This window comes from Morone saxatilis, unplaced genomic scaffold (genome assembly GCF_004916995.1).
Source record: "Morone saxatilis isolate NCDOM2014 unplaced genomic scaffold, NCSU_SB_2.0 Contig10, whole genome shotgun sequence".
In the NCBI taxonomy this organism is placed as follows: domain Eukaryota; kingdom Metazoa; phylum Chordata; class Actinopteri; family Moronidae; genus Morone; species Morone saxatilis.
The window spans coordinates 9,369,275-9,377,954 of record NW_023339652.1 but is presented as its reverse complement, the minus strand read 5'-3'; the positions used below and the strand labels follow the sequence as shown (position 1 = coordinate 9,377,954).

The following is an 8,680-nucleotide window of genomic DNA, read 5'->3' as shown; positions in this document are numbered from 1 at the left end:
CACACACACACACACATATTAAAAGTTTATGCAGAAATCCTGCATCTGCCTCTCTCAGACTTTGCTGCCCAACAGACCAGCTAATTATTTTCAGTTGGACATCAGGCACGCACACACCTCTGCTGCACATTCCTCAGAAAGTAATGAGCTGCTTTTCTACAAAGGTAAGAATTTAGGCGAAGGTCAAAAATAATTCTTTCCATTTCAGAAAGTCAAACTTTGCAGCAAAAGGAGGGAACGGTGACATCATCCAACTCCTAAGTGATTAATTATTGATGATCTTTCTCTGAAGAAGAAGTGGGTGGATTACAATCAGTCCTTTCTTTACTAGAACAATTCTGGCCAGAGATGGTGCTCTTGAAACAGTACATGCAACATGATTCTCCTTCTTCAGCTGTCTCTGTGACTCATTTTCTTTTTCACCAACATATTATTAACACTTTCAGTTAATCTGACTTAATGATTTAGTCCGTTAAATGGTGGAAATAGTGTAACAAGGGGTTGTTGTTGGGGTTGTGCTTTGAGCTAACTACTAACATGCTACTGTTTACACAAATTCAAATGTTGACCTGATGATGGCGTTATGAGACGTCAGAGGGTAACCAAAGTTTGATCTTTAAGGTTTATGGCGACCCATCCAGCTGTTGAGATATTTCAACCTCACTGTGGTGCTAGAGGAAAAGTCCAAGGATCACCAAAGTCAGTAAGATTGAGAATGTCAGGACCAAATTTCAAGTCAGTCCATCTGGTAGTTGTTAATTATTAAAACACTTATTAAGATATATCAGTGTGGACCAACCGACCGACCAACCAACAGACATTGCCACGCCTGGAGCCACACAGCTAGCGTCACTAAAAACACCAATACAAGTCACATAGGCCCAAAATGACAACAATTTTACATTTTTTACAGTTTTTTCTTAAAAACAACTAATTCTTACATTTGAGAAGCTTGAACCACTGATTGTTTAGTATTTTTACAAGGTAAATGACTGAAATGATTCATCACTAATCAAAATGTAATTGTTTTAACACTACTTTTGTGTATTTTTCAGCATGTAGACGAGAGAACCCATCACGTATTAGCTCCTTTGGGTGTTCAACTGTTCATTAATTTATCACATATTCTTATTAGGTCATTTACTGCTTTAGGCCTTTTCCTCATTAGGCAACAAATGCATTTATTAAACCATTTTATTCTAGCATCATCGCTATATTAGTCCCAGCTTTTTCCCTCAATATTTGTGCTATCAGAATGAACCGTGTTACTCAAATCAAGATTGTTGTTATACTTTATAACACCTAGCATTAGTCCATTCTTGGCAGTTGTGCTCGATCAATGTTAGCTCCAGCCGATTGGATAAGGAAAAAAAAAAACAACACACAAAATCTTTCATTTAAACCGTAAGACCCTGCTTCATTCACAATCAAACCATGGACGTTGTTGCTGAATCTTTTATAAAAGCCTCAGCAATTACAATAGGAGACTGGAAATTATGCAGCATGTGATGTTGACTTCTGCTCCATATTCCTGCTTCATTCGACAATACCCAGTGGAGAAAGACAGAGGAGAGAACGGACAGAGAGAGAGAGGGGAGGGGGGAGGTGGGTTGGTGGGGGGATGACATGTGGGTTCATTTTGGGTTTCTTTTTCTCGATGTGAAACCAACGTGAAGCTCTGACAGAAATGTGACAGATACCTGCAATGTCAAAAACCAGGCAGGCTCGCACACATTCTAATTTGTCAGGTGAGATAGTGTTTTGGTAGCGTGGGAGGTGTGGTGCGCTCGTGTGCGCTTCCTGTCTGTGCACGTGTGATTGAAGGTGTGTGTGCATAATGCATGTACATAGACACCCAGTTATGTCTGTGCCTCTCTGCTGGCTCTCTGTACCTCCCTGTCAGTTCAGCTTGTCATTCAGGCATCAATGAGGAGAAACTTTTTCTTTCTCTTTACTCTGTTTAAAATTTGTCATGCTTTTCTCAAACACGGGAAATGGGCAGAAAGGGAGACAGAAAACTGCAGCAACAGTCGAGTGGGTTTTTTATCACATAGCCGATTTGACAGGAAGCGCTGTGTGTTGGAACAGAGAGATTTCAACACGTTAACAAGCATGATTTTTCAGGGCTGTTTCTGGGTAGATGTTAGGAATGTTTGGAGGCTAACAGTGAGTGTAGGAAAGAAAAAGACCAGGTAGAAAGAACATGTGATAAGAGTTTCCTGACTAGACCTTCAGTCTAAAACCTGCTTCACCCAAAACCCAACCGCACATTTTATTGTTTTGACTTGCAGAGAAGACAAACGATGTTCATTTGGAAAGGAAATAATCATTCGATGATGATATGGCCGCTGGCGAAACAAAGCTGGACTAGCTTGACATTTTGAGACAGCTGCTTATTTGATTTCTTGACGAGAGCCGGATGAGAAGATTGATATCACTCTCATTTTCGTAGGCTAAATGTGAAGCTACAGCCACGAGACGGTTAGCTTAGCATAAAGACTGGAAGCAGGGAATAACAGCTAGCCAGGCTTTGTCCAGGCTAATTACTCTGTGTTGTGATTCACACAGTCTGGGCCATCGCAAGTGGGAGACATTTAACGCTAGCCAGTTAGCCTACCACTTTTTGAATGGGATACAAACTGAACAACGCAAAAAAATATCTAAAATTGCTTAAGTTAAATAACCAGCACTATGTGGGCATGTTAAAAAGGGGGAGAAAGTGTTTTGTGTCATAGTTCGCAGGCGATACAGGACAATGACGTGCTTCAGTCAGTGGTACATCCGAACCACAAAAGTTGACAGCGTGTCTTCCAACGCCATGCTCTCAACTGCTGCCATGGAAACATCCCACCCAGCGGCTTGAAGCTTAGACACAGTTTAGAGGTTTCTATTTCCTTACACAGAAACACTTTGACTTGGAATCCCCCTTTAAGCATAATTTCCAATGTTATTCATCAAATCTTTTGCTAATATTTTAAATAATCTGAAGCTTGCACCCTTTTAAAACACAAATATCAGCCCTGACCATGCTCACAAGAAATTCTGAAAATCATACCAACAATATTGAATCAAATTATAGTTCTTTAAACGATTATTTTCTTATGACAGGAACAGATAAACTGGTGTTATTGGAGTAATTATACACCAAACAAAATAAAACAGAAAGCTGCAAGGAAAGCGTGAAGTGAAAACTGTATTGTTTCACATGTTCTAATTTTAGACTGATACATACTGATGAATAAAAGGAAGCATGAAATTATTCAAGCATAAGGAAATTTATAGAATTAGAGCCTTGTGAACTTGTCCGCACCTGCACTGAATTCGATTGAGCTGAAAGTCGAGTCACTTCCCGTTCAATCCAATTAACCCAGGAAGTGGACATTCAAACCGTAAGAAAATCGCCATCGAAAGGTTATTTAATATTCAATCTATAAAGGCATTATTGAGACAGAGTAGCACTCTTATCTCCCAGTAAATGAATTACAGTTTCAATTTGCATTTTGAGTGAGTGCATCAGACGTCCACCAGAGCTGTGGTGTGCTAGCTGATAACCAGGCTGCCAATTCAGGATTTGGCAAAAGCTACATTTACAGCTACTAGTCTATGGCACAGGGTTAAGGAGGCAGAGCTATAGAATGAGACTCAGGTTGGACAATACTCATACAGTTTTCATCAAACCTGTTTTATTGCTGGATTTTTCAGGTGTTGCAATAGAGGGGCATGTGCTTCCATGTGTGGAAGCAGTGAGGGTGAGCAGGAAGGCTACAACTTCCTCACAGAGGGGGAAATTGAGTCACTACTGAAATACCATGCTGGTGTGTGTATGTATTTGATTAATGTGTAGCACTGAAATATTTTAGTTCGAATATCATCTGATTTCATGTAGTTTTAATTCCCTTTTTTGTAGTTTAAAGTTGTGTAATTTGAAAAAAAAACATTTTAATTGTTTCACAAACTCAGATAGAAAATTAAAATGTACAACATTTAAAAAACCTGTATTCAAGTTGCTCAAATTACATTTATTTCATATCTTTTTAAATGCCATATGTACTTCCAGGTCCACAAATTCATGTCAGAATTTTTTTAAATTTAAACTTGTCTTGCCAGGTTACTTTACTTTGTCACGCCCCTCTGCATCCTATACAGACGCTGAAGGCTACCTTGTGCGTCTGTATGTGATGCCTTTTTAACAGATGGTTAACGTTGTGAAATAGGTGCAGTTCTTTATTAGAAATTGTTAAATGGACAATTAAAATTTTTGAATAGGGGAATTCAAACCATGTAAACTCAGGCAGATAGTTTTCAAAATAAAATTCAAATCATTAAGGCCATCCTTTGCTTCCATACATGTGTTTTAATTTCTGTCAAGCATTTGGAGTATGCACTATAATGGAGCACATGTGCTGAAGGCTGCACTCAGATGTGTGCCAGGAGCTGAACTTTCCTCACCGTTGAGTGGCAAAGACCTCATCTTTCCACTGCTGCTTCGACAGATGTGATCGGACTTGAAAAAACCTGCAGTACCAGGTTTGTTTGCTACTTGAACACAGCTTGTCTCTAATATTGAGTCGTGTGAGTCATGGTTGGAAAGTCAGACTGGATTTTTATTTTGTCTTAAAAAATAAACAGAAGCGTGAACTCAGTCCCTCACACAACCAGCCTTCACAATTCTAACCAACAAAATAAACCTGATTTTGGATACAGAGAGAAGAAGCACAGGAAATAAGAAGAAAGACGAGATGAAAAAACCCGGGCAGTGATATGTGATTGCAGCCTTAACGGAGTGAAAGAGAAAAAGAGTGAGATAATTAGTGTGTTTGTGTGAGAAAGAGATTTTAAAAACAGACGAATAGAGAGAGACATGGGAGGTGGAGTGAGAGAAGATAAAGAGAGAAACTGAGGATGGAATACAAAGCGGGCTGTGTGTGTGTGTACACCAGGTGTGTATCTGCCGTCCCCAAGGTCCTTCTAGCTGTCTTCTCCTATTGATTAGTTAATATTGATCTGGCCTGGCACATACACTCTGACACACACACACACACACACACACACACACACACGCACTTATCACTTATACACAAACGCAGCATGGTTGACTTGATTTAGCCGGGCTTTGACACAGGGGGACATGGGGGTACATTGTTAACACACATGCAAGCATGCACACACACCAGCACACACAATCCTCCTATCATTTTGCTTCTTAAAATGACAACCATCTTCCTTCTGACACACACACACAAACACACACATGTCAAACAGAAGACACTCACTCTGCCTATTTGCTCATGTGCATTGGCTGTCTGGCAAACAGGCAGCAGAAACAATGAGAATGTATGAGACAGACTGTCAGTAGAAAACTCAAACCTGAAAGGCTTATATGTCGTAGTTTCACCAACTGCTGTATCTAATAGAGTATGTTTTAGATGTTGTAGAGATCAGTTGGGCTTGGATGAAGCTAACCCTAATTTTAAAGCGGCTGTAATCAATATTTTTATATTAACAATGGATTACGTGAACACTTGTACAACAAAGGGCTTCCCTTCAGTTCTATTAAGCTTTAAATGCAGCACTAGCTTGTGTCCACACTAGCTTATTGTGTTTTGCTCTGTCTCACCACTCTCATAATGTTGTTTTCAGCCACAAAAGGCAGCTCTTTTCAGGAACATATCTCTAAAAAAACCCATTGTACACTACCTGCTCAGCACCAAACAGCAGACAGATAAATTTAGCGACTAGTTGGTGAACATGGTGGCACATTTAGCAGCTAAAGAGCCAGATATTTCCCTCAGGAGTTGGTGGAGGCCAAAAACAGAGCTAAAAGGAGATGGATATTGGACTCCAAATGAATGCTAATGCTGGTCTGTGTCTGCTGGATGTGTAAATTGGCAACTGTTTGCTAACGTATTAGCCAAATCAACTTATATGGGGATTATATTTGTGGTCAAAAAACAATTATTTCATGTTTCATTTCATCATCCAGTATTTTTCACTGAGTTTTTGTGTTGCATGATGTTCAAACGCTACAAAGCTTTAGGGTCACAAAGCATTTTCAGCATGAGACAGGCAAACATTAGCTGTCAATTATAGACAACTGAACCAAGAGTAGCCTAAAGGCACCAGCACAACAGTAGCAGGTTTCTGTGGCTGGAGGGTCAATGGTGCAAACCCCCAGACTGGCTAGGAAAGTTCAGGTGAGGTGAATGAGTCTCCCCTCCTTCACTTAAAAGGAGAGGAATAAAAAAACCTACAGTCAAGTCAAGGTGCCCTTGAGCAAGACACCTCACCTCCAACTGCTCCTGAGCTGCTCAGTGGCAGCTGCAGAAGATTGTGTTTGTTCAGGGCAGCTCCCAGTGTGACTGTGTAGAGCTGTGTGAAGGTGAAGTAGGGCGAGGCTGTTAAAGAGTATATATGCTTGTTCTGTCTTTACACTGATGAAAGGGAAGGGAAATAATGTGGAAAATACTATTAGTTGCTCATCAACAGCTCTCTAATATGTTGGTTTTCCTTGTCGTGACCAGAATGATGCATGATGGGACGTGGTGGCAGGTGCCTTGACACATATCAATATGTATGCCCACATTTATATACACCACACACAGATACAGTGTCACATATTTTTTTTCTTGTCCTTCATCCAGGCTCTGTGCTAGACTTCCTTTCTCCCCCTTTGTCTCTGAATCAGAAGAAACGCCACTGTCTGTCTCTGCCTTTAGTCTTTTGTGTGCATGCAGACACACACACACTCACACAAATACAGTACGTGCACAGACACACAAACACCTGCACCCACAGAGACACGCACAGACACACACACACAGCCTTCTGCTGCTGTGATGGCTCCGAGCTGTCAAAACATCCTTGCTTTTTCTCCCTCTCTCTCACCGAAGCAGCATGACTGAGCTTGTCTATGCAGGTTCACAGAGACTGCTGTCTATCCACCCTCACTCTCTTTCTTTCTTCCTTTCCTCCTTTCTTTTCCCTCTCTCCTACATTTGTGTATCTTGTGATTTCTCTATCTTCCTCTTGTCTTTTGCCTACACAGGAATCTGCATATGGAAGAAGAATGTATGTGTGTGGGTCCTGTATGTTATTCTTCTAGTGTTCCTGGTTATCATTCAACATGTGTGAATGAAATACATAATGTATGGCTGTTTAGAACTCTCTTAACCAAAGTATTCACACAGACAATGCCCACACTGAAGCAGGTATATCTAAAACATTCTGTTGAAATATCACTCTAAAATAGACTTCTTCAACATCATTTTGGAGTAAATGTCTCTATTCATACTGAAATAGAATAGAATAATATGAAAATAGCTAAATCTCTCCTTTCTCTTCTTCAGTCTTAAAACTACAAAACTGTGCATCATAGCCCGGTTACTCTGCTGAGTCTCAGACTACGCCCACACTGAGCTTGCTCAAGATCCTGATATACTCCAGAACAGACCCAGATGTGGACAGCGGGGTGGACAGTGGATGTGCACTGGGTTCTGTTTACGTGGACGTGTTCACACATGTGCATTGAGCATTTATGGTCCACCCGTATTGTCCAGTCAGTCATAAACTTTGCACTGCACGCGGATGCCTGCGCGCATCTTGCATGAATTGTTGCAGATGACAAAATCTACACGCAGACACAGCTATGAAAGTATGATTTGAGTTTGTCCATCACTCAAACAGCAAAACTGTCATCACACAACATCCAATTCTTTGCCTGTTTTGTGCTTCAGTATAGTTGAACTCACAATGTACCTGTTCTTATTGACACATTTAGGACAACAGAAAGTCCTGCAATCCTGTGCTGCAGTCCACTGATAAAATCACTATTTTATGCTAGTAAAGTCACCAGACAGAATAAACACACCTGTGTTGTGTGATTGGCTATACTGGCATCAAAAAGTGGCCACTGAGGCAGCTGGTTTCTTCCTCTTTCTGGTACACAACACAAGACTTTTTTAAGAGGTTTGAAAAACGTCAGTGCAGCTGAAAGTTCAAAATGCAGAGAAAAAGATGTGTTTTCAAATTTAAAACATTTTGTGTGAACATAAGTGATGTCTCTAGTGTCATTACAATCTGTTTCCCAGTCATCCGTCAAAGCTACATGGAATCTTGTCAAAACCTTTCATGCTTTTAAAAAAATAAATTTCAGCCTTAAAATGTCTTTGATGGCTTCTGCTCCAGTATTCATTTTCCTAAACATTTTCCAAGCTCCAAATCAACAACAACAAACAAACGTGTCCCATCAAATCACATGCCAAGACAGAAAATGAATTAGCTGCAACCCAAAGTATATAACACATCCAGTTTATAACGTATCCATGTCCAGAAACGAAACAATTATATTAACAGTTCTAGAGTGCGAACAATGTAATTTTTCCTCTGAAACATGGCTCTCTGGTAAAATATGTTTCTGTTTTCTCCTTTGCTACTGGTCTGTTGGCTGCATATTTGCTTCTCCTTCTTTTACACACATAGACTCTCTCTCTCTCTCCTTCCCTCCTACTTTCACACAGACACACACACAGTGCTCAGAGTGCTGTGTGTTTGGCCTGCAGGGTGTGCACAGCGGGGAGGAATCAACCGTATGGCAGACATGAGGACGGAGCCAAATCTGGTTCGTACACATGGTGTGTGGCCGTGCTGTCCTGTGTGTTTAAGTGTATGTGTGTGTGTGTGT

At 40.5% G+C, this 8,680-nt stretch overlaps 1 protein-coding gene across 1 annotated transcript in view; it reads right to left on the bottom strand.

The window, feature by feature from the left end:
- The window catches only part of wnt5b (wingless-type MMTV integration site family, member 5b), a 76,234-nt gene that overhangs the window by 38,519 nt on the left and 29,035 nt on the right, over window positions 1-8,680 (bottom strand). The window lies entirely within an intron of this gene.